General features: G+C 45.5%; 1 long non-coding RNA gene across 1 annotated transcript; it reads left to right on the top strand.

Annotated features, from left to right (window-relative positions):
• Positions 1-9,430: 9,430 nt before the first annotated feature.
• LOC134965846 (uncharacterized) lies at positions 9,431-16,236 on the top strand. The gene is made up of 2 exons (XR_010188522.1): positions 9,431-11,126; positions 13,757-16,236. It is a non-coding gene; the product is annotated as an uncharacterized LOC134965846 (long non-coding RNA).
• The last annotated feature ends 11,421 nt before the right edge of the window (positions 16,237-27,657 follow it).

Below are 27,657 nucleotides of genomic sequence, written 5' to 3'. Positions count from 1 at the left end.
CGGTGGATACCGGACACACGTTTAACACCAACGCAGCTGCCAAGACCTGAGTTATCCACTTTGCAGCAGGATGACTGCTGTGATATTTCATCTTCCTCGCAAAGGACTGTTGGACAGTCAATTGCTTACTGGAAGTAGTACAAGTGGTCTTCAGACTTCCCCTCTGGGATGACGATCGACTCCCAGCAGCAACAACGGCAGCGCCAGCAGCAGTAGGCGTTACACTCAAGGATGCATCGGAGGAATCCCAGGCAGGAGAGGACTCGTCAGACTTGCCAGTGACATGGCCTGCAGGACTATCGGTTTTCCTGTCTAATGAGGAAATTGACACTGAGGGAGTTGGTGGTGTGGTTTGCAGGAGCTTGGTTACAAGAGGAAGGGATTTAGTGGTCAGTGGACTGCTTTTGCTGTCACCCAAAGTTTTTGAACTTGTCAATGACTTCTGATGAATGCGCTCCTGGTGACGTATAAGGGAGGATGTTCCTAGGTGGTTAACGTCCTTACCCCTACTTATTACAGCTTGACAAAGGCAACACACGGCTTGACACCTGTTGTCCGCATTTCTGTTAAAATAATTCCACACTGAAGAGGTGATTTTTATTTTTATTTTTTGTAATTTGACCATGCATGTCAATGGCCATATTCGTCCCACGGACAACAGGTGTCTCCCCGGGTGCCTGACTTAAACAAACCACCTCACCATCAGAATCCTTCTTGTCAATTTCCTCCCCAGTGCCAGCAACACCCATATCCTCATCCTGGTGTACTTCAACAGTGACATTTCAATTTGACTATCAGGAACTGGACTGCGGGTGCTCCTTCCAGCACTTGCAGGGGGTGTGCAAATGGTGGAAGGCACCACCTCTCCCGTCCAGTGTTGGGAAGGTCAGGCATCACAACTGACACAATTGGACTCTCCTTGGGGATTTGTGATTTAGAAGAACGCACAGTTCTTTGCTGTGCTTTTGCCAGCTTAAGTCTTCATTTTTCTAGCGGGAGGATGAGTGCTTCCATCCTCATGTGAAGCTGAACCACTAGCAATGAACATAGGCCAGGGCCTCAGCCGTTCCTTGCCGCTCCGTGTCATAAATGTCATATTGGCAAGTTTACGCTTCTCCTCAGACGCTTTTAATTTAGATTTTTGGATCATTTTACTGAACTTTTGTTTTTTGTATTTTACATGCTCTCTACTATGACATTGGGCATCGGCCTTGGCAGATGACGTTGATGGCATTTCATCGTCTCGGCCATGACTAGTTCCAGCAGCTTCAGCACGAGGTGGAAGTGGATCTTGATCTTTCCCTATTTTAACCTCCACATTTTTGTTCTCCATTTTTTAATGTGTGGAATTATATTCCAGTAATATATCAATAGCAATGGCCTACTGTACTGTACTATATATGTATACTGTTGGTTCACCAAAATGCTGCACTGTAATACAATATATACTGCTCACAAATGCCGCACAGATATGGAATGGATACATGCAGTGACACAGAGCTGCAAGATACAGCAATGGCCTACTGTACACAACTATATACTGTTGGGTCACCAAAATGCTGCACTGTAATACTATATATACTGCTACCAAAAATGCCGCACAGATATGGAATGGATACTTGCAATGAAACAGAGCTGCAAGATACAGCAATGGCCTACTGTACTGTACTACTATAATTATTATATACTGGTGGTCCCCAGTCCCCACAATGCAGCACACTGATCAGATATTTGCAGCATACTGAGCACAGATATGGAGTGTTTTCAGGCAGAGAACGTAGATATTTTCAGCACACTGAGCACAGATATTTTCAGCACACTGAGCACAGATATTTTCAGCACAGTCTGTCTGCAGCGGACCTAGGCTTCTATAAACCCACCTCAGTTTAATAAGTTCAGACAGAGTTATTAAAGAAGGACCCTGAGGGCGACTGAACTACAGCATTATTAAAACTTCTCAATCGATGACCATCACCTGGGACAGATCTTAAAACATATGAGATAAGAGCTGAGTATTCTAATTTGTTCTTGTTATTATTGTAACTGATTATAACTTGTTACTTTCATGTTTCATTATTGTAACTTAGAGAAATAAATGCTTATCCTTTTTAATATGTTCTGTGTCAGTCTTCATATTTAACACATTGGGGTAAATTTACTAAGATGGGAATTCTATTTGGGATGGGATATTGCCCATGGCAACCAATCAGATTCCAGGTATTATCTTCTAGAAGGTGTTAGATAAGTGAGAAGTAGAATCTGATTGGTTGCTATGGGCAACATCCGATCCCAAATAGAACTCCCATCTTACTAAATTTACCCCCTTCTATCCCAGAACCAGGTCGCTTGAGCTTTTCAACTGACAACATTTTGGTGTAGTCGGCAGGATACAAGGAGTTAAATTATGACTGTATTTAACATGAATTTGTTTAATAAATGGATCGGGGAGCTTCTAAAAAAAAGTTCCAAGCATGCATCATGGTTTGCAAGACCCGGCCGGTGGCAACCATTGATGGATGAATGTTGTAAAGACATTCAGACTTTACAAGTTGAGAATCCAATTGATGTTATGCAAAGAATTGATTTTTTTTACAAAAAGTGTATTTATCTCTTTTTAGACAAAGATAGAGTAAAATTGTCAGTAAAATTGTGATTTTTACCATTCAATCTGTTAATGATCTTCCGATTCAATTTGAGGAGGTGAACATTGAATGTGACACGCTCAGAGAGCAAAATGAAAGGTTAAAGTCTTATTTAAATGAACAGAGTGAGAAACAAAATGATGTAACATCAGAGGAAATGCTTTCTCCTATATAATAGCCCAGATCTGTGATCTTGTGATTCATTTGCTAACGCTGGGCGGAGTCACAACAGTGGGCGGAGTTAGTCAAATGAGTCACAGATCTGGCCAAATCTATAGGACACTAGGAGCAGCAGCAGAAGCAGATAGTATGGACATGGCACAGGCAGGGTGCATACCTCCAAGCTTTCACACACACACCACACACACACACACACACACACACACACACACACACACACCGAAAAGGGGGCGTGGCTTCACGGGAGGGCCCCGTTTTCGTCAGTGAGGGGGCATGCCCAGCGCTCTGTGAGCTGCTGGCATGCCCCCAGGGGCTGATTATGAGTCCAGGGGGCACAGGGTACTTGAGACAGGGGAGCCCTATCTCATTGCTGTGCCTGCTGTGGGTTGGGGGCGTGGCCTAATCGCGGCCCGCGAGGCCACGCCCCATTATGCAAATTCCGGGATTTTTTTTTTTTTTTTTTTTTTTTATATGGTATTTTGGCCCCTCAGCTAGGGCTAAATCCAGAGGAGGTGGTCGCTCCCCTCTACACACCCGCACAGGCAGAAGAAAGCAGGGAGACTGCTGCCTCCTGTAACACCACAGACATGCCAATACACAGCAGCGTGTGCTGACTGTAGCACAATGCTGCCGCTGTTGCTGGCAGGACGGGGGAGCTTCTGAGCTGGGACAGAGCTACTCGAGCCGGGGGGACCCCTAAAATTGTTGGGCCAACGGTACGTACCGCCTGCCCCCCCCACCCCCCTTAATCCGGCTCTGCTGCTGGAACCCCCCCTTAATCCGTACCCCCTGATGCCCCCTCTCCCTCTGTCTCCACTATTCACCGCTGCTCTGCTAAGCAGAACAGCGAGTACAGGAGCTTTCCAACTGCTCCCCCCCCCCCCCCACCGCAGGACACTGCGACCCGCGGGTGGGACAGCGGGACAGACCCCAAAAAATGGGACTGTCCCGCGAAAATTGGGACATTTGGGAGGTATGGGGGTGTGTGAGGGGTATGCCATACTTGACCCCCACATCAGCATACTCAGCAGGGTCTCTCTGGCAGGGAGGAGCGTCACATTCTGGCACACTCCACGCTTCTTAGCTGTAGTTTTGTGGGTCACCAGCCGCTGTGCACTTTCCGTACTGCCTCTGTTATCTCCAGCCGGGCAACCCCACCGCTAGCTGCAGCGCTGCCACCCGCAGTGAGTTGCGCCCAGCTCCTTCACACACTTTAGCCGGCGGGTAGCGCTGCAGAAGTCCGCGCTGCTTGCAGGCTCTGACCCCCTCCTACCTCCAGCATCAGCGTCTCCTGGGAGCTAACCAGTCACTCCCAGTCTCCCCTTACCATAGTGCCCAGCAGCCGTGAGGTCCGCGCCACGTGCATGCTATGACCCCCTCCTCCCTCCAGCCGCAGCATCTCCTGGGGGCTAACCAGTCACTCCCAGTCTCACCTTACCACAGTGCCCGGCAGCTGCGCGAGGTCTGCGGTGTGTGATTGAGGAGGGGGGGAGTGATGCGGACGGGCAGAGGAAGCAGGAATACAGCCTAAGAGAGTCAGCCATGCCAAGTCTCCACCAGCAGCAGATGCCAACAGGTTGGAGTGGAACAGCAGCAGCCAGCAGCAGTGACTCCGGTAAGACACATCTGTCTGTCACCACTGTTCTGTCCCTAATACCAATCTCTCCCGTGCCCTGTGTTCTGTCAAGTCCCTGTAACCCCTGGCCTTGACCTGCCACCCTTATCCTGGCCCTTTCACCCTTATCCTGGCCCTTTCACCCTTATCCTGGCCCTGTCACCCTTATGCTGGCCCTGCTACCCCTATCCTGGCCCTGTCACCCCTGTGCTTGCCCTGTCAACCCTATACTGGCCCTGACACCCCTGTCCTGGTCCTGCCGCCCCTACACTGACCCTGTCACCCCTATCCTGTCCCTGTCATTTCTGTCCTGGCCCCGTCGCCCATGTCCTGGCCCCGTCACCCCTGTCCTGGCCCCGTCACCCCTGTCCTGGCCCCGTCACCCCTGTTCTGACCCTGTCACCCCTGTTCTGACCCTATCACCCCTGTCCTGGCCCAGTCAACCCTGTTCTGACCCTGTCACCCCTGTCCTGGCCCTGTTACTGCATACCCTCCAACTACCTTTTTGGCAGGTACAGTACCCGCAGCACCTCCAGACCTCTCCCCAATGCACCACACCTCCGCACCTTCCCCTCCACCACATGCGGCACTCCACCCCTCCCCCACATGCTGTGCCTCCAGACCCCCTACACCACCCACGGCTCCCACTCCTCTGCCCCTTCACCACCCCCAGCAATCTCCAGGCCCCCTCCACCATTCACCCCCCTTATATGTCTCCCCCACACCTGCCCCCCTCCACCCGCAGCATCTGCAGACACCCTCCTCCATCCGCGGTCCCCCCCTCACCCACCCCTCCCCCACCAATGGCACCCCCGCACCTGCCCCACCACCACCTGCAGCACCTCCCGGACCTCCTTCCCCATCTGCCGCAACACCCGTACCTGCCCCTCCCCTACCCATGGCGCCTACGGACCCCTACCCCACCAGTGGCACTCCCGCCCCTTCCCATCCCACAGCACCTCCGGAACCCTTCACCCATCTGCAACATCCCCATACCTGTCCCTCCCCCACCCATGGCACCCCTGCCCCTCCCCCACCTGCAGTGCCTCCGGACCCCTCCCCCATCTGCATCCCCCACTCCTCTGCCCCTCCCCCACCACCTCCCAACCCTTCCCCATCCGGGCCCCACCCCCACTTCCGCCCCCCCTCCATCCGCAGCATCTACAGACACCATCCGCAGTACCCCCCGCACCCGCTACATTCTGTACATTGTGGCCTGCAGGTGCTGTTCACGCCGTCGCAAGGGCCTGCGCCTCCTTCACCATCGCACACCCTTTCATTGTGCAATATTTAACCACTAACAAAGGAATGCAGGTGATACTCCATATAACACAAATATTGAACCCCAGAAAGGCATGCAAGGGTTAAGGGGGCGTAGCCCCTTGCGACGGTGTGAAGAGCGCCCGTAGGGCGCGATGAAGCACCTAGTTTGATATAAGCATATAGGATGAAATGTTTGCTCTTGCGAATAAGGAACAACAAGATGATAAAGTTCTTCTGTTCTATAGTCTCCCTTTAGAAAATGTTGAAGAAGGGGGGGGGGGTTTCTGATTGTACAAGCAGATACTGATAATAAATCTTGCGAAGTTGTAACATGCTGCAAAGAGAAGGGTGGGTGTGATTCCCCCCTACAGAGCTGCAGCTGTGACAACGGTGAGACAGAAGTTCGAAATTATGTTGAATGTATATGTGATTTTATGAAGTCATGTCAATTTATTGCAAATGATCTGTCTTGTGTAGATGCATCATATCGATCAGATAATGTAATCACATGTGTAACAGTATTCATTTCTGACCTAAAGCTAACTATTTGTCTTCTATGTATAAAATGTTTACACATAGCCATATATTGTATTGTAAGACTTTCATTGTCCATCTTTGTAGGAACAAGCTGTTTGTTCTTTATAGTATGTTAATAAGAAAGTGTTCTGCTTTTTAGTAGAGATGAGCGCCTGAAATTTTTCGGGTTTTGTGTTTTGGTTTTGGGTTCGGTTCCGCGGCCGTGTTTTGGGTTCGAACGCGTTTTGGCAAAACCTCACCGAATTTTTTTTGTCGGATTCGGGTGTGTTTTGGATTCAGGTGTTTTTTTCAAAAAACACTAAAAAACAGCTTAAATCATAGAATTTGGGGGTCATTTTGATCCCAAAGTATTATTAACCTCAAAAACCATAATTTACACTCATTTTCAGTCTATTCTGAATACCTCACACCTCACAATATTATTTTTAGTCTTAAAATTTGCACCGAGGTCGCTGTGTGAGTAAGATAAGCGACCCTAGTGGCCGACACAAACACCGGGCCCATCTAGGAGTGGCACTGCAGTGTCACGCAAGATGTCCCTTCCAAAAAACCCTCCCCAAACAGCACATGACGCAAAGAAAAAAAGAGGCGCAATGAGGTAGCTGTGTGAGTAAGATTAGCGACCCTAGTGGCCGACACAAACACCGGGCCCATCTAGGAGTGGCACTGCAGTGTCACGCAGGATGGCCCTTCCAAAAAACCCTCCCCAAACAGCACATGACGCAAAGAAAAAAAGAGGCGCAATGAGGTAGCTGTGTGAGTAAGATTAGCGACCCTAGTGGCCGACACAAACACCGGGCCCATCTAGGAGTGGCACTGCAGTGTCACGCAGGATGTCCCTTCCAAAAAACCCTCCCCAAACAGCACATGACGCAAAGAAAAAAAGAGGCGCAATGAGGTAGCTGACTGTGTGAGTAAGATTAGCGACCCTAGTGGCCGACACAAACACCGGGCCCATCTAGGAGTGGCACTGCAGTGTCACGCAGGATGTCCCTTCCAAAAAACCCTCCCCAATCAGCACATGATGCAAAGAAAAAGAAAAGAAAAAAGAGGTGCAAGATGGAATTGTCCTTGGGCCCTCCCACCCACCCTTATGTTGTATAAACAAAACAGGACATGCACACTTTAACCAACCCATCATTTCAGTGACAGGGTCTGCCACACGACTGTGACTGATATGACGGGTTGGTTTGGACCCCCCCCCAAAAAAGAAGCAATTAATCTCTCCTTGCACAAACTGGCTCTACAGAGGCAAGATGTCCACCTCATCTTCACCCTCCGATATATCACCGTGTACATCCCCCTCCTCACAGATTATCAATTCGTCCCCACTGGAATCCACCATCTCAGCTCCCTGTGTACTTTGTGGAGGCAATTGCTGCTGGTCAATGTCTCCGCGGAGGAATTGATTATAATTCATTTTAATGAACATCATCTTCTCCACATTTTCTGGATGTAACCTCGTACGCCGATTGCTGGCAAGATGAGCGGCGGCACTAAACACTCTTTCGGAGTACACACTTGTGGGAGGGCAACTTAGGTAGAATAAAGCCAGTTTGTGCAAGGGCCTCCAAATTGCCTCTTTTTCCTGCCAGTATAAGTACGGACTGTGTGACGTGCCTACTTGGATGCGGTCACTCATATAATCCTCCACCATTCTATCAATGTTGAGAGAATCATATGCAGTGACAGTAGACGACATGTCCGTAATCGTTGTCAGGTCCTTCAGTCCGGACCAGATGTCAGCATCAGCAGTCGCTCCAGACTGCCCTGCATCACCGCCAGCGGGTGGGCTCGGAATTCTGAGCCTTTTCCTCGCACCCCCAGTTGTGGGAGAATGTGAAGGAGGAGATGTTGACAGGTCGCGTTCCGCTTGACTTGACAATTTTGTCACCAGCAGGTCTTTCAACCCCAGCAGACTTGTGTCTGCCGGAAAGAGAGATCCAAGGTAGGCTTTAAATCTAGGATCGAGCACGGTGGCCAAAATGTAGTGCTCTGATTTCAACAGATTGACCACCCGTGAATCCTTGTTAAGCGAATTAAGGGCTGCATCCACAAGTCCCACATGCCTAGCGGAATCGCTCCCTTTTAGCTCCTTCTTCAATGCCTCCAGCTTCTTCTGCAAAAGCCTGATGAGGGGAATGACCTGACTCAGGCTGGCAGTGTCTGAACTGACTTCACGTGTGGCAAGTTCAAAGGGCATCAGAACCTTGCACAACGTTGAAATCATTCTCCACTGCACTTGAGACAGGTGCATTCCACCTCCTATATCGTGCTCAATTGTATAGGCTTGAATGGCCTTTTGCTGCTCCTCCAACCTCTGAAGCATATAGAGGGTTGAATTCCACCTCGTTACCACTTCTTGCTTCAGATGATGGCAGGGCAGGTTCAGTAGTTTTTGGTGGTGCTCCAGTCTTCTGTACGTGGTGCCTGTACGCCGAAAGTGTCCCGCAATTCTTCTGGCCACCGACAGCATCTCTTGCACGCCCCTGTCGTTTTTTAAAAAATTCTGCACCACCAAATTCAAGGTATGTGCAAAACATGGGACGTGCTGGAATTTGCCCATATTTAATGCACACACAATATTGCTGGCGTTGTCCGATGCCACAAATCCACAGGAGAGTCCAATTGGGGTAAGCCATTCCGCGATGATCTTCCTCAGTTGCCGTAAGAGGTTTTCAGCTGTGTGCGTATTCTGGAAAGCGGTGATACAAAGCGTAGCCTGCCTAGGAAAGAGTTGGCGTTTGCGAGATGCTGCTACTGGTGCCGCCGCTGCTGTTCTTGCGGCGGGAGTCCATACATCTACCCAGTGGGCTGTCACAGTCATATAGTCCTGACCCTGCCCTGCTCCACTTGTCCACATGTCCGTGGTTAAGTGGACATTGGGTACAACTGCATTTTTTAGGACACTGGTGAGTCTTTTTCTGACGTCCGTGTACATTCTCGGTATCGCCTGCCTAGAGAAGTGGAACCTAGATGGTATTTGGTAACGGGGGCACACTGCCTCAATAAATTGTCTAGTTCCCTGTGAACTAACGGCGGATACCGGACGCACGTCTAACACCAACATAGTTGTCAAGGCCTCAGTTATCCGCTTTGCAGTAGGATGACTGCTGTGATATTTCATCTTCCTCGCAAAGGACTGTTGAACAGTCAATTGCTTACTGGAAGTAGTACAAGTGGGCTTATGAAGGGTTACCTCTTCTGTCTTTGTACATATTACTTTTTATATGATCAGTTTCCTTATAATAATTACAGTGTAAAAGTGAATATTTCTATTTCCCTAGTGAAGGGTTAAAACATGCTTTATGAACTCTTATGTGTTTGCAATGGATGCTGCTGCCCTGTGTTAGATGCCTTTGTCTCTCATACAGATACCAGGCTTGTGTGGGTCTGGCATCCAAGGTCAGCTCTCTACTAGATGAAACCTGCTTTTTCTACTTCTGTGTGTTACTAAAAGATCCTTTGTTAAGTTTCGCCTGATGCAACATATATAACATCTGCCTGGCAACTGCTATATCCAATTATGTTATGTCAAGTATTAACCACCCCTACGTACCCCACCCAGGCACCTACCCCTAAGCCAATGAGCCCTTTTACACTTGTCAGTTCCACCCATATGCATTGTCTTATATACTCTTGTTAACTTTATAATAAACAGTGTGAATTTTAACTGCTTGTCTGTGCATGTACCTTGTGGTTAAAAGTTTACACTCCAGACGTCTGTAAGGCCATCACATCGAGGGTTAAAGAAAATAAGGTCAAATCCTTTCAGCTGGGGGCTCGTCCGGGATTCAGTGATCGTCCCCGAATAATAAAGATAGAAGATTTATTGTCTGTCTTTGCTATGCGGGATTGCGGTCATACACTGAAGCTGAATCCGTGTCAGTGTTCCGGGAACACGTGACAAGGTAATATTTAAGTCCGGGACTTAATATTACGAAGTTTTTAAAACAGGTATCAGGGATACCATAGAATCTTTAATGTCTGGGACTTAAAGATACGTCTGAGAAGGGACCAGGGGTCCGAGCGCACTTCTCCAAAGACGTTAGTATCTGGGATACTTAAAAATAGACCTGGGAGTCTATACGTAACGTAGAGAATACCCCGATTTGATCGCCTATATATTTTTGTATGTTTGTAGTGAGATAAGTTCTTATATTTGGTCCAGACGGCTGGTAAGTTTTCGTCTGCCAGATATCTTTACTCAAACACTTTTCTTGCTTCCTGTCTAAAACGCTGTATTTTTTCTGACATCTTGTACGAAGGTAAGCGTACCCGTCAAAAGATTTCATGTTCTCATTATACAGATAATATTGTGATATTGTCAACGACTAATTAACTGGTGTTAGCTAATGCATGCATAGAAAGTTTTTGTAAATTGCATTTTTTTTGTTGTGAAATTTCATAGAAAGTCTTTTTGTTGTGAAATTGCATAGAAGGTTTTTTTTGTAAACTGCATTTTTGTTGTGATATTGCATAGACAGTTGTTGTGGGTTGTTGTGGAAATTGCGTAGAAAGCTGGTGTAGATTGCATTTTTACTATGGGAGGGACCTATGTATAAGTAGAGTGTCGTATATTTTAGATAATTTTCTTTTAAAAAGTTGTACTGTTGATTTATATTACTGTCTGACAATGGGCTCTAGTCAGAGTAAAAAAACTGCATATCCCCCGCCCCTCCCTGGTGAGACATGCAGGATGTATGTTGCCCGTAACTCTACCTCAGAGTATTATTTAGTTAACCCATGGGTGGATAATTTAGCGGGATGGACAGAGAAAGCAGGACGGGACCCATTCCTACGGGAAGGCAGTAATTACCTTTTCTATATGGAGATTTAAGAAAAAATGTCAGTTTCCAATAGCACAGAAGCGAAGCTGCAGAGGAATTGTAAGTCTTTGAAATCCCTCTCGCCCCCCCCCCCCCCCTTTTGCATTCCAATGTATCCTGCGCTCAGAGACACAAATCTCTTGGCAGCAGTAACCCTTTCACACTAAATGGGATCGCTTCCAACTTCACTGCTGGAGGGTGCGTCCACTAGCTCTATCCCTAACGCACCAATAACCCAGAGTTTAGATAATAGTAAAACACTGTCCCAAGCCCACCATTACCCTCGATGGCTGTATATCTTATTTACGCAAAACTTGCAAAGGACGCAGCTATACACATATGAAGGAAGTTTTTTTTGCCTGTGTTTTTTTTGCCTGTCGCTGTAGCTTGTAAAAAGAAACCTGCGCCCACTCATAACTATCAGAGCTCCAGACGCTTTGACAGACAGAACCAACCCCGCAGTCAGGGAACATTCCAAAGACCCCGCGCACTGACGGGGCCCGGAGGAGGGTATCCCAGCCTTTATTCAACTCTCCCGTCATAGTGAGATTCACCTCTGCTGCCACTTATTATAAATGGAAGTAAAATTCCCTTTTTAGTGGACAGCGGTGCAGCAGCCAGTGTTTTGTGTTCTGACTTATGCAATACCCCCTCTCACCAGAAAAGATAGAAGGTCTCCGCCCCATGATACAGCAATTCTTACAACAGGGTATTCTCAGACATATTGTATCACCATACTGTACTCCTGTGAACCCTGTTGCCAAAGCTGATGGTAGTATGGGATTTGTACAGGATCTCAGAGCGATCAATCAGTTAATTGTCCCAATTGCACCAATTGTTCCAGATGTAAACTCACTCATTTCTGCAATCCCTGCAGATGCTGCGTTCTTCTCTTACAGATTTTCTGAGTGTTGAAGAATGCCTTTTTTTTCAGCATACCTGTAGATTCACAGACACAATTACTTTTTGCCTTTTCTTTTGAGGGTAAACAACTTGCCTGGTGCAGATTATTGACGCACCTGTTGTCTCCAGGCCACATTGAGGCCCTGGCAACCTCACCATGGTTCAGTCCTGCTACAGTATGCAGATGATCTGCTGCTCTGTAGTAAAACTGAGGAGGCCTGCCGAGAGGATGGTGTTTCATTACTAAACTGGCTTTGTGAATGTGGACACAAGGTGTCCAAAATAAAAATGCAATGGTGTAAAAAGCATGTTGATTACTTAGGTTTTGTGCTCACTCAGGGAGAGAGAAAAGTCAGTCCACAATGCATACAGTCTGTATTGGGCCTGGTCACCCCAACTACCCAGAAGGAACTACTGTCCTTCCTGGGTATGGTAAATTACTGCAGACAGTGGATATCTGATTGCTCTTATTGTGATAACATTTTGAGACAAGCCACACTGAAGGACAAACCTAAAACTGTACAATGGTCACAAGAAATGTTAACTGCATATGAAAGTTTAAAATGTATGTTGATGAAAAGTCCGGCACTTGGCCTCCCCAGTTATGTACTACCTTTCCATCTATATGCAAGGGACAATTGTAAAACCATGGCGGGGGTGCTCACACAGTTTCATGGAGGGAAGTTGCGCCCCGTGGCATTTTTTTTCCAAAGTCATGCCAGTGTCTGTGCAAGGTATGCCTGCCTGCCTCAGGGCTTTGGCAGCCTGTGCAATGGTTGCAGAAATGGCCACTACCCTCACTTTAGGCCACATCACAGTACTCCACACCACACATGATGTCCTGGCAATACTTAAAGGCTTACACACAGCACATGTCAGCACAACGCCTTAGTGGATATGAAGTACTCCTTTTGAGTAACCCTACCCTTACCATTAAGTACACTGCTGGTTCTTCTGGCCCTGCACCCATTCTCAATGCCCTTTTAGGCTTGAAAGGTCCCGAGGATGAACCACCCGACCTACATGACTGTGCTGCTTCTATTGAAGCTGAAACTTCTCCCAGACTTGACATGTCTCCCGTTCCCATACCAGGCGCAGACGTAGTTTTTGTTGACGGCTCATGTAGTAGGCCCAATGACAATACATACCAGGCTGGCTATGCCATTGTCACCCTCCCTGATACTGTGTTGGAAACCCTACCAATACCTTATCAGTCCGCGCAAGCTGCAGAACTCATTGCACTCACTAGAGCATGTCCCTCCCTTGACAACGTCCATCTGCTCACTCAACTTCAAGCTGCTGCGACTAATACTGATCTCTCCGACTGGACTTACCCAATTCTGCAGAAAAAATCCTAAATCAGGATTAATCTGCAAAGAGGGGAAACCCTGTATACCCCAGTCCAGTGCCCCTTTGCTCGTTGCCCAGTGCCGTGGTGTTGGTCACCGTGGTGAAGCCACAACACTCCTCCTACTAACCAGTGATTTTTATGTTACTAATGCCAAATCACTTGTGGACCAGTATGTTAGCAGATGCATCACTTGCCTCAGGAACAACCCTAATAAAGCTAAGCGCCAGCATCTTGAATACCCCACAGAAAACTCTAGGATACTCACCCTTTGAAATACTAATGGGTAGACCCTTTTCCTACACCCTGGGCTAGGAAACCACTAGTAATACAGGAAGGAGATCTAGAACTCATCAGAGAAGAGTATGTCAGGTCCCTGATAACAAAACTGAATGAAATTGAACATGAGGTTGTTTGTAAAAACCCTTTGAATCCACAGGAACCTACACACCCCTTTAAAGTCGGAGACAGAGTCGTGGTGAAGGTGCTCCCCAGGAACAAGAGCCCAGGAGACTTCACCTATGGTCCAGAGACAGAGGTCGTAGCAGTTACCCGAACAGCAGTCCTGACAGAGGAAAGTCCTACCTGGATCCATGCATCCCGAGTAAAAAAAAAGGTTCCTAGACCAGACCTAGAGAGGGAAGCAAGTGATTCCAGTGAGGTACGAACCGGGGCAGACAGCCCTGACCTCCCACCTAGCGAAGAAAGAAGAACAGAAGAAGATGAGGAACCTGTCCCCTATCTTTATCCTGGGGACTACCTTGATAGCCCTACTGGCCCTCACTCACCACACAATATGTGAGGTTGATATTACACAGACTAATGGGATCCCCACCTTGTGGTACAATTCCTCCAATACACACGTAGCCACATATATCCTTGACTATTTTATGTTCCCCAAAATTGCTGATGACAAATATTATATACAACAAAGGAGGAAATCAGGAATGTCTGAGACAGTATATATTTGTGTTACTGACGAATGGTACTATGACAATAGATATTATGGATCTAATTGTAATTCCTGGGAAGCTGTGGGGTGGAATACAGGAGTAGATTGGAAATATGGCCCATCGTTTGCAAAGAATAGATGGAGCAAATATGGAGTACCCCTACTTTCTAGACTATCCATTCATAAGATGGATGAAGGCCCAAATTCATACAGGTTTAGACTAAACATAGTGAACCCTAGCAGAAGCGACAATGAGACTTATGTACTTGGTATATGGTGGCAAGCAGGGTATTATAGTGCAAGGCAAATGTTTTATTTATGGGATATGTATAAAAACCCAAAATACCAGCCTAAAATTGCTCCCCAAAACAAACCTTTAAAGCCCCATATTGCCACTTTTAAAGATATGGTGGCTATTACTAACCCTACCTTTGAAGACACCCTAGCTATTGAAACTGGTTTCTCTGACATTAATTTTTGGTTGGAATGGATGAAGTATAGTGCTAACAAACACAATAAAAGCAACTGTTATGTCTGTGGCAAATCTAGGCCCCACCTAGGTACAGTGCCCCTTAATATACCCCTAGAACAAGAAAATTGTTTTTTTCAGCCTTTTTAATGACACCAAAACAAATGACAGTCAGTGCGAAATGTGGAAAAGGGAATATCCCATATTGTCAAAAAATCCCAACCCAGGAAGCACCATAACCATATATCCTGGAAACTATACCTGTTATACATCTAACATCACCCCAGGGAGAAATTTAAAAACCTTCCCACCAGGGTATTGTGCAAATAAAAGAACAACTGTTTTAGTCAACCAAACTAGATCATTAGGCGACATTTATTACATATGTGGGAAACTGTAAATAAAAACGTAGCCTGGATTAATTATATATATTATAATCAACAAAGATTTGTTAATGATACCAAAGATGCTCTTAAAGGTATAGCTGAACAGCTAGAAGCCACTTCCCAAATGACATTCCAAAATAGAATGGCCCTTGACATGATCCTAGCAGAAAAAGGCGGTACATGTGTTTACATTAGTAAGGTGGAAGGCTGTTGTACATATATTCCTGACAACACTGGTCCCAATGGTAAGGTTACTTTAGCCATAAACAAGTTAGAAACCTTATCCATAGAACTTAAGAAAAATTCAGGTATTGATAACCCATGGAGCCAATATTTTGGGTGGTTTGAAAATTGGAAACAGGCTCTTGTGCAAATAAGCATATTTAAACTCATAACTTTAATTCTTTTAGGCATTATAGTTTATTGTGTAATTCCCTGTGGAAAGAAACTTACCTCCAAAGGCATTGATAAGGCCCTGATGTATTATGACATAACCACCAGTCCTGTCACCTCCTCTGATAGTAAGGGACCCGACGATTATGTCCAATATCTCAAGAACTGGAGGAACAAGAAAGGAGCCTCACTCAAGAATCATGTCATATAATAATCATGATTCTAAGAGGGGATTGAAGGGTTACCTCTTCTGTCTTTGTACATATTACTTTTTATATGATCAGTTTCCTTATAATAATTACAGTGTAAAAGTGAATATTTCTATTTCCCTAGTGAAGGGTTAAAACATGCTTTATGAACTCTTATGTGTTTGCAATGGATGCTGCTGCCCTGTGTTAGATGCCTTTGTCTCTCATACAGATACCAGGCTTGTGTGGGTCTGGCATCCAAGGTCAGCTCTCTACTAGATGAAACCTGCTTTTTCTACTTCTGTGTGTTACTAAAAGATCCTTTGTTAAGTTTCGCCTGATGCAACATATATAACATCTGCCTGGCAACTGCTATATCCAATTATGTTATGTCAAGTATTAACCACCCCTACGTACCCCACCCAGGCACCTACCCCTAAGCCAATGAGCCCTTTTACACTTGTCAGTTCCACCCATATGCATTGTCTTATATACTCTTGTTAACTTTATAATAAACAGTGTGAATTTTAACTGCTTGTCTGTGCATGTACCTTGTGGTTAAAAGTTTACACTCCAGACGTCTGTAAGGCCATCACATCGAGGGTTAAAGAAAATAAGGTCAAATCCTTTCAGCTTACGACTTCCCCTCTGGGATGACCATCGACTCCCAGCGGCAACAACAGCAGCGCCAGCAGCAGTAGGCGTTACACGCAAGGATGCATCGGAGGAATCCCAGGCAGGAGAGGACTCGTCAGAATTGCCAGTGACATGGCCTGCAGGACTATTGGCATTCCTGGGGAAGGAGGAAATTGACACTGAGGGAGTTGGTGGGGTGGTTTGCGTGAGTTTGGTTACAAGAGGAAGGGATTTACTGGTCAGTGGACTGCTTCCGCTGTCACCCAAAGTTTTTGAACTTGTCACTGACTTATTATGAATGCGCTGCAGGTGACGTATAAGGGAGGATGTTCCGAGGTGGTTAACGTCCTTACCCCTACTTATTACAGCTTGACAAAGGGAACACACGGCTTGACACCTGTTGTCCGCATTTCTGGTGAAATACCTCCACACCGAAGAGCTGATTTTTTTGGTATTTTCACCTGGCATGTCAACGGCCATATTCCTCCCACGGACAACAGGTGTCTCCCCGGGTGCCTGACTTAAACAAACCACCTCACCATCAGAATCCTCCTGGTCAATTTCCTCCCCAGCGCCAGCAACACCCATATCCTCCTCATCCTGGTGTACTTCAACACTGACATCTTCAATCTGACTATCAGGAACTGGACTGCGGGTGCTCCTTCCAGCACTTGCAGGGGGCGTGCAAATGGTGGAAGGCGCATGCTCTTCACGTCCAGTGTTGGGAAGGTCAGGCATCGCAACCGACACAATTGGACTCTCCTTGTGGATTTGGGATTTCGAAGAATGCACAGTTCTTTGCTGTGCTGCTTTTGCCAGCTTGAGTCTTTTCATTTTTCTAGCGAGAGGCTGAGTGCTTCCATCCTCATGTGAAGCTGAACCACTAGCCATGAACATAGGCCAGGGCCTCAGCCGTTCCTTGCCACTCCGTGTGGTAAATGGCATATTGGCAAGTTTACGCTTCTCCTCCGACAATTTTATTTTAGGTTTTGGAGTCCTTTTTTTTCTGATATTTGGTGTTTTGGATTTGACATGCTCTGTACTATGACATTGGGCATCGGCCTTGGCAGACGACGTTGCTGGCATTTCATCGTCTCAGCCATGACTAGTGGCAGCAGCTTCAGCACGAGGTGGAAGTGGATCTTGATCTTTCCCTAATTTTGGAACCTCAACATTTTTGTTCTCCATATTTTAATAGGCACAACTAAAAGGCACCTCAGGTAAACAATGGAGATGGATACTAGTATACAATTATGGACTGCCTGCCGACTGCAGACACAGAGGTAGCCACAGCCGTGAACTACCGTACTGTACTGTGTCTGCAGCTAATATAGACTGGTTGATAAAGAGAAGATGTCTATGTAACTATGTATGTATAAAAAAGACTGAAAAAAATCCACGGTTAGGTGGTATACAATTATGGACGGACTGCCTGCCGAGTGCAGACACAGAGGTAGCCACAGCCGTGAACTACCGTACTGTACTGTGTCTGCAGCTAATATAGACTGGTTGATAAAGAGAAGATGTCTATGTAACTATGTATGTATAAAGAAGAATGGAAAAAAACCACGGTTAGGTGGTATACAATTATGGACGGACTGCCTGCCGAGTGCAGACACAGAGGTAGCCACAGCCGTGAACTACCGTACTGTACTGTGTCTGCAGCTAATATAGACTGGTTGATAAAGAGAAGATGTCTATGTAACTATGTATGTATAAAGAAGAATGAAAAAAAACCACGGTTAGGTGGTATACAATTATGGACGGACTGCCTGCCGAGTGCAGACACAGAGGTAGCCACAGCCGTGAACTACCGTACTGTACTGTGTCTGCAGCTAATATAGACTGGTTGATAAAGAGAAGATGTCTATGTAACTATGTATGTATAAAGAAGAATGAAAAAAATCCACGGTTAGGTGGTATTACAATTATGGACGGACTGCCTGCCGAGTGCAGAGACACAGAGGTAGCCACAGCCGTGAACTACCGTACTGTGTCTGCTGCGACTGGATGATAAATGATATAAAAAATATATATATATCACTACTGCAGCCGGACAGGTATATATTATATATTATATAATGACGGACCTGCTGGACACTGTCTGTCAGCAGAATGAGTTTTATTTTTATAGAATAAAAAAAAAAAAAACACACAAGTGAAGTCACACGACGAGTGTTTAACTTTTTCAGGCAATCACAATATAAGTATACTACTAACTATACTGGTGGTCAGTGTGGTCAGGTCACTGGTCAGTCACACTGGCAGTGGCACTCCTGCAGCAAAAGTGTGCACTGTTTAATTTTAATATAATATGTACTCCTGGCTCCTGCTATAACCTATAACTGGCACTGCAGTAGTGCTCCCCAGTCTCCCCCACAATTATAAGCTGTGTGAGCTGAGCAGTCAGACAGATATATAATATATATAGATGATGCAGCACACTGGCCTGAGCCTGAGCAGTGCACACAGATATGGTATGTGACTGACTGAGTCACTGTGTGTATCGCTTTTTTCAGGCAGAGAACGGATATATTAAATAAACTGCACTGTGTGTCTGGTGGTCACTCACTATATAATATATTATGTACTCCTGGCTCCTGCTATAACCTATAACTGGCACTGCAGTAGTGCTCCCCAGTCTCCCCCACAATTATAAGCTGTGTGAGCTGAGCAGTCAGACAGATATATATAATATTATATATAGATAATAGATGATGCAGCACACTGGCCTGAGCCTGAGCAGTGCACACAGATATGGTATGTGACTGACTGAGTCACTGTGTGTATCGCTTTTTTCAGGCAGAGAACGGATATATTAAATAAACTGCACTGTGTGTCTGGTGGTCACTCACTATATAATATATTATGTACTCCTGGCTCCTGCTATAACCTATAACTGGCACTGCAGTAGTGCTCCCCAGTCTCCCCCACAATTATAAGCTGTGTGAGCTGAGCAGTCAGACAGATATATATAATATTATATATAGATAATAGATGATGCAGCACACTGGCCTGAGCCTGAGCAGTGCACACAGATATGGTATGTGACTGACTGAGTCACTGTGTGTATCGCTTTTTTCAGGCAGAGAACGGATATATTAAATAAACTGCACTGTGTGTCTGGTGGTCACTCACTATATAATATATTATGTACTCCTGGCTCCTGCTATAACCTATAACTGGCACTGCAGTAGTGCTCCCCAGTCTACCCCACAATTATAAGCTGTGTGAGCTGAGCAGTCAGACAGATATATATAATATTATATATAGATAATAGATGATGCAGCACACTGGCCTGAGCCTGAGCAGTGCACACAGATATGGTATGTGACTGAGTCACTGTGTGCTGTGTATCGCTTTTTTCAGGCAGAGAACGGATTATAAAGTAAACTGCACTGTCCTCACTAGTAAACTCTCTCCACTCAGTCTCTACACTTCTACAGTAACAGTACTCCTCCTAGTCAGCTCCAGTAAATCTCTCTCAGTCTCTTATAATCTAAATGGAGAGGACGCCAGCCACGTCCTCTCCCTATCAATCTCAATGCACGTGTGAAAATGGCGGCGACGCGCGGCTCCTTATATAGAATCCGAGTCTCGCGATAGAATCCGAGCCTCGCAAGAATCCGACAGCGTCATGATGACGTTCGGGCGCGCTCGGGTTAACCGAGCAAGGCGGGAAGATCCGAGTCGCTCGGACCCGTGAAAAAAAACATGAAGTTCTGGCGGGTTCGGATTCAGAGAAACCGAACCCGCTCATCTCTACTTTTTAGCTTACATAATAGAAATTGGGAGGAGAAGAGAGAAGGAAACTGTATGGTTGACACATTAAAGAAAAATTAATTATTCATAAAATGTAACCTTTATTAAATATACATTAAAATATATTACGTTTAATCGACCCAGACTACAGTGAAACATAAGAGTTAAAATCAAACAAACTAACATGTCTGTGAATCCTAATAGGTTGAAAAATGTGAATAAAGAATTAAAAAGCGTATCCGCATGTATTTCTTATATTTAGCACTTATAGGGTTACTATGTCTATTCCAGTGCTATGAAAGATCGATCACTTCCGATATTCACAGTCAGTTATGTGTCAGCTATCACAGTTGGTACTGGTAGTTCACTATTATCACTGTAATTCCCTAAAATGTATAATCCTAAATAGGATCACCTCGGAGATGAACTTCTATGTAACACAAGTATCTTGCACCCGCTATCCACATTGATGCGCACTCCACAGTGGAAAATTTAGTCATGCATGTGGGGAAGGATTATCCGGGGAACATGTCCATTCCAGTACTAGTGTGGGACTTTGAGGGATATAGCAATACCAATTTTATGGGATCCGGACTAAAAGTCGACAGTAACAAGGTCGACAATGTCTAGGTCGACCACTATTGGTCGACAGTAACTAGGTCGACAGGGTGTCTAGGTCGACAGGTCTTTAGGTCGACATGTTCTAGGTCAACAGGTCAAAAGGTCGACATGAGTTTTACACAATTTTTTTCCTTTTTTTGAACCTTTTCATACTTAACGATCCACGTGGACTACGATTGGAACGGTAATCTGTGCCGAGCGAAGCGGTATCGGAGCGAAGGCACCATGCCCGAAGCATGGCGAGTGAAGCGAGCCATGCGAGGGGACGCGGTGCACTAATTGAGGTTCCCGGTCATTCTACGAAGAAAACGACACCAAAATAACATTAAAAACTCATGTCGACCTTTTGACCTGTCGACCTAGAACACGTCGACCTAAAGACCCTGTCGACCTAGACACCCTGTCGACCTAGTTACTGTCGACCAATAGTGGTCGACCTAGTTACTGTCGACTTTCAATACCACACACCCCTACACGCGTGTTTCACTGCACTAACGGCAGCTTCGTCAAGGAGCAGCAACCCCACTTATACTATAAGTGGGGTTGCTATACCCCTAAGGGAAATTCAATTCTCTATATTTTCAGTCTGTTAAAACAGGACCAAGAAAGGTCCGATATGTGTGGGCTGATAGATAATAAAAGGGGTATAGCAACCCCACTTATAGTATAAGTGGGGTTGCTGCTCCTTGACGAAGCTGCCGTTAGTGCAGTGAAACACGCGTGTAGGGCACAGCGTGTCCGCGTGTGTCTAGTACAATAATGTTATGATACAAATGCATTTACAATGTTCAGTGTCAGCTGTTAGTTACTTTTGATGGAGAGAAAACTTTAAGCTGCAGAATATCGGTCATACATACCTGATGGATTAATGTTTAATGCTTGATATAAATGTTGGAACATTGTGTGACGATAGCTGTCAGATCCCATTGATAGAGAAATCACACTGAGCCTCAGTGAATCCAACTTACATAACTAATAATGAGATATTCATATTAGTGTCTAGTAGTCACCCTTTATGATATAATTGGATTATATATATTTTCAACTGTCTAAGCTTATATAAACAACAAATAGCCAGAGCTCAATTTGAAAATTAGATCCTGTGCTAATTATCGTAGATATCGACAGTACTGCGTATGTGTTACTATGCCCACACAAGATTGATACATTCTATCAATTGGCACAGATACCAATAGCGCTGTTTAATGTAACTGTGTCCACATAAGCTGATACATAGTATTAGCTGCCATAGCCACAAATAATGCTGTTTTTATTCCACCATGTCTATTGATAGACTGTGATCCTCATAGTAAAGTAAATGGTTCAGATAGGAACAGCGTAAGTCTGGTTACATTGTAACAGACAGTGTCAACATCCATGAGTCATAAGGCAGCTGCAGGATCCAGCAGGTTATTGAAGTAGCTACTTCTGTAAATTTCGACATGGCTGTTTAGTTCACAGTGTCCATATAATATTGACACAGTGTAATTTCCTTCATAGTCTAAATAGCCTTGATAGGAATAATATTAAATAAAGCACACTATGGGGTATATGCAATTGCAGTCGAATTTCAGAAATAGTCGAATTCCGGAACTTTTTCGCCCCAAAAATAAATTCGCCTATGCAGTACAGTACTTTTTCGCAAAAAAACGGACATTCAAAATTCGACTTTAGGAAATTCGACTTTTTCCGCATTCGACTTTTCTGCAATGGTACAAATGCTGCAATTCGCCCCAAGCATATTCAATTCAAGTTTGGAAATTCGACAGCAGTGCTTTTCGACCGCAAATTCGACTATTTCAGTCCGCCTCAGTTGGCTGGCGGGATCTTAAAAAAAATTTTTAGTACATGATTTTTTTTAATATTTGAGGATTGCTAGTAGCATATCTATTTATATTTGAAAGGATTATCTACTTGGTTTGTCTTTTTTTGCTTCACAAGTATTATTTAATTGATTTTTTAAAGGATTTTTTTTTTCTTCAATCTCCTGAGGGAAATTTACCCATGATTCCACAGTTTTACCCAGGATACACTTCTGCAAAGCCCCTCCTATCTCCTCACTCCCAGGTTTGAGACTACAGGGAGAAGGAGCCATTTTACAGTCAGCTCTGTGGAATCGTTTTTTTAGGAAAATTCCAGCGTTTTAAAACACATTCCTATTTTTGTACTGACTACAATGATGGAGCCTTTTTCTGACCAGATTGTGTTCATGCTGGCTGCAAGCATGATGGAGGAAGAAAGTGCTGATGAACATCAGGATCCAGGTCAGCAAATGTCTGCATTGGGTGAGCCAGTATTGCGGGTTTCATTTCCACGTCCACGCCAGTATCGCACTAGGCGTGTACTGGAGGATCTCAGCGAGTTCGAGGTGATACAAAATTATCGCTTATCGACTCGCGACATATATTCGCTGTACGCTCTGTTGGAGGCCGACTTGGAACCTCTGGCACGGACAAATCGTGCAATCAGCGGTTTTCAGAAACTGCTGGGGACGTTACATTTTTTGGCGTCAGGCACATTCCAGCCTACACTGTCTCAAACATGCGGTTTTTCACAGTCGACACTGTCGCGCTGTATAACCCAGGTCATTAGGGCTTTCCGCAAATTGACGATCCAGTACATCACATTTCCAGAGACGGACAGCGAATGTCGTGAGATAAAATTAGGCTTTTTCAACAAATACAAATTTCCCAATGTGCTGGGCGCGATTGACTGTACCCACGTGCAGATCAGACCGCCACGGAATTCGGAGAAATGTTTTCGGAACCGAAAACAGTTCCATTCCCTGAACGTGCAGGCGGTCTGTGATGTAAACATGAGATTTTTGAACATTTTTGTGGGATTTCCTGGATCATCTCACGACTCCTTCATCCTAAACCAGTCATCGCTGTTTGACAAGTTTGAAACAGGAAACATGCCTGGTGGCTGGCTGTTAGGTATGTATTTCAATTTTTTTGATTTTTATTATTTTATTTTTATTTTTTACAAGTACCTAACATTTTTTTTATATTTTCTATAGGAGATGCGGGTTATCCAAACAAACCGTGGCTCTTGACCCCATTGTCTAATCCTGTCGGTAGAGCAGAAAAACGTTACCAAGAGACACACATTGCATCGAGGCAAATAATTGAATGTGCCTTCGGTGTACTTAAAAGCCGGTTTCGATGTTTAGACACTTCCGGCGGTGCTCTTTTGTACTCACCGGCGAAGGTTTGCGGCATGGTAAATGCATGTTGTATTTTACACAACATATGTGTCGCAAACCGTTTGCCGGTGACTCTTCGTCGCAGTGCTTTCCGACGCGGGAACCGGTCTTCTGCTCTACCGGTGGGTATGGACGAAGGAGAGGATTCCCGGCGGACATTGATCCAAAATTATTTTGCAGTTGCCTGTGAGTATACTGACAACATTTGTATTATCGTGTAAACTGACATTGGAATATTTTTTAAAAAACCTCTTCATTTATGTATTTCAGAGTTTTACATCCTGTTGATGTATATCCCCAGGCCATGTTTGTACAGTTCGTTACCCCCTGTTTTATCCTGTTGGGTTACCGCAAATATTTGATCCTTTTATCCAACTCTACCATGGGTGACCCTACTGGTGATGTGGACCTGACCCTCTGCCATGTAGCAGATAACCCCCCCTCAGGTGAGATGTATTGGCCAAAACTCCCTTGTCCAAAATCACCCCGACATGTCCAAAGTGCAGCCCTCCGGCATTTGCAAGACTGCACATCCAAACATTCCCTGAAACAGCAATGCTAGTCAGGGAATGTTTGGATGTGTAGTGATGCAAGTGCCGGAGGGTTGCATTTGGGCCGCTGTAACCCGCTTGTGTTGTGTGGACTGTTGTATGTACCTCTTTTTCCCAGTCCCAGGGTGACACTATCACCCATATCTGGAAGCTCATACTGTTCTCTTCCACAGGTCTTCCGGTGTATCCTTCCTAAGTGGCGTGGATGTGAAGAGACACAGTTCCCCTGATGTTCCCTGGGCAATCTACTTACGTACAATTCAACTGCATTACAAATTTTAATAAAAACCACAGGAAACTTCTATTTTTAAAAGTTTATTGAAGAAAAATGTTATTTTTTAAATAAAGTTTGAAAGTTAATTAAAACAAAAAAGGAGTTTGTTCTTCTTTACATTCTTTTCTTGTGTATATAGATATCTGTGGGGAAAAGAAAAAAAGTATATTAAAGTAAAGACACACTAAATTCATGTTCATTTCTTTTCAATGAAAATTTGTGGAACAACACAGCCCATGACCCATTGCTGGACTGTGTGGTTCTACAAAGGCATGCGGTTCAAAGTGAAATAGTGGCGTCAGTGGTCAGCACTTTGAAACGCTAACATTTGTGGAACAACACAGCCCAGCATGACCCATTGCTGGACTGTGTGGTTCTACAAAGGCATGCGGTTCAAAGTGAAATAGTGGCGTCAGTGGTCAGCACTTTGAAACGCTAACATTTGTGGAACAACACAGCCCAGCATGACCCATTGCTGGACTGTGTGGTTCTACAAAGGCATGCGGTTCAAAGTGAAATAGTGGCGTCAGTGGTCAGCACTTTGAAACGCTAACATTTGTGGAACAACACAGCCCAGCATGACCCATTGCTGGACTGTGTGGTTCTACAAAGGCATGCGGTTCAAAGTGAAATAGTGGCGTCAGTGGTCAGCACTTTGAAACGCTAACATTTGTGGAACAACACAGCCCAGCATGACCCATTGCTGGACTGTGTGGTTCTACAAAGGCATGCGGTTCAAAGTGAAATAGTGGCGTCAGTGGTCAGCACTTTGAAACGCTAACATTTGTGGAACAACACAGCCCAGCATGACCCATTGCTGGACTGTGTGGTTCTACAAAGGCATGCGGTTCAAAGTGAAATAGTGGCGTCAGTGGTCAGCACTTTGAAACGCTAACATTTGTGGAACAACACAGCCCAGCATGACCCATTGCTGGACTGTGTGGTTCTACAAAGGCATGCGGTTCAAAGTGAAATAGTGGCGTCAGTGGTCAGCACTTTGAAACGCTAACATTTGTGGAACAACACTGCCCAGCATGACCCATTGCTGGACTGTGTGGTTCTACAAAGGCATGCGGTTCAAAGTGAAATAGTGGCGTCAGTGGTCAGCACTTTGAAACGCTAACATTTGTGGAACAACACAGCCCAGCATGACCCATTGCTGGACTGTGTGGTTCTACAAAGGCATGCGGTTCAAAGTGAAATAGTGGCGTCAGTGGTCAGCACTTTGAAACGCTAACATTTGTGGAACAACACAGCCCAGCATGACCCATTGCTGGACTGTGTGGTTCTACAAAGGCATGCGGTTCAAAGTGAAATAGTGGCGTCAGTGGTCAGCACTTTGAAACGCTAACATTTGTGGAACAACACAGCCCAGCATGACCCATTGCTGGACTGTGTGGTTCTACAAAGGCATGCGGTTCAAAGTGAAATAGTGGCGTCAGTGGTCAGCACTTTGAAACGCTAACATTTGTGGAACAACACAGCCCAGCATGACCCATTGCTGGACTGTGTGGTTCTACAAAGGCATGCGGTTCAAAGTGAAATAGTGGCGTCAGTGGTCAGCACTTTGAAACGCTAACATTTGTGGAACAACACAGCCCAGCATGACCCATTGCTGGACTGTGTGGTTCTACAAAGGCAAGCGGTTCAAAGTGAAATAGTGGCGTCAGTGGTCAGCACTTTGAAACGCTAACATTTGTGGAACAACACAGCCCAGCATGACCCATTGCTGGACTGTGTGGTTCTACAAAGGCATGCGGTTCAAAGTTTCTTGAATAGATACATTGAAACATGGTTCTACTCACCTTGGTACGCACAACACGAACTTATGCCGTCCACTTCATTTTTCCCCACCAATCCTATGAATAAGTCAAAAACACAGACTAGTGAATAGTAAATTCACACAATGAAAGCCTACTGTACACCATTACAAAAAGGATTTTTGGAAGAAAAAAGTGGTATCAGAATAGCTCTTTGGCCCATCATACATGTAGCCACAAGGAGCTTTCATCCGTTACCACACGCGCCCGCATACATGCCCGCGCATGTATGCCTACACAAAGCTCCTTGGTAGTACCCGGTCACGGGTGGGGAAGCCCAACACAGAAAACAATAGTAAGAAAAAAAAAAACTAATGGGAGGGGAAGAAAGGGATACATGAAAAACATTTATAAGTAAATAAAACAATACGACCGGGTTTATGGTGGAAGTCTGTCCGGATTATCTTCTTCCCCCTGATAGGGCGTGGATGTCCTGGGAGGCTGGGTAGTATGTTGACTGGGCCTCTGTGCCCATGAGGCTGAAGATTGTGTGGCCGGTGGTGGAGGCATCTGGGGGGTGGGGTACATCCCTGTATATCCCTGGTACATCTGTGACTGTCTGTACTGGGATGGGACTTGAGGAAGGGTACGAGGCGTCCTTGTGGCTTGCGACGGCGGATATGGTGGATCACCAGCGTGTTGATGAGCTGGTCCTGGGAGCTTATCATAGATCATCTGCAGTGTGGTTGCGATGACCTGTTGGCTGGATGAGGAGTGTCGATGACTCTCCGACATGTTTTTATTGCTTTCTGCCAGACATGAGCTGTTGTCCACGAGCCGGGTCATGGATTCGGCCAGAATGTGAAGTACGTTCATATTCTCCCTATGATCTTGCATTCTGACCTGTAGTATTGTGGCCGTGCTGTCGGAAAGAGTCTTCTGCAGTTCAAGCAGACTGTTTGACATCTTCTCCATTGTCCTCTCAATGTTGTCCAGTCTGCTTCCCACGACATTTGTGTACGTATCCTGGTGGGTCCCAATCTCCGATGCCAGGGTGTGAACCCTCTGAACAGTTGAGGGATTCTGCCCTTCCTGGATGTCTGCCACCACTTGGATTTGGGCAGCTGAAAAGAAAATTAGAAA

Source organism: Pseudophryne corroboree, chromosome 10, assembly GCF_028390025.1.
Source record: "Pseudophryne corroboree isolate aPseCor3 chromosome 10, aPseCor3.hap2, whole genome shotgun sequence".
NCBI lineage: Eukaryota > Metazoa > Chordata > Amphibia > Anura > Myobatrachidae > Pseudophryne > Pseudophryne corroboree.
The sequence above is the reverse complement of the archived record's forward strand: the minus strand, read 5'-3'. Positions and strand labels throughout refer to the sequence as shown.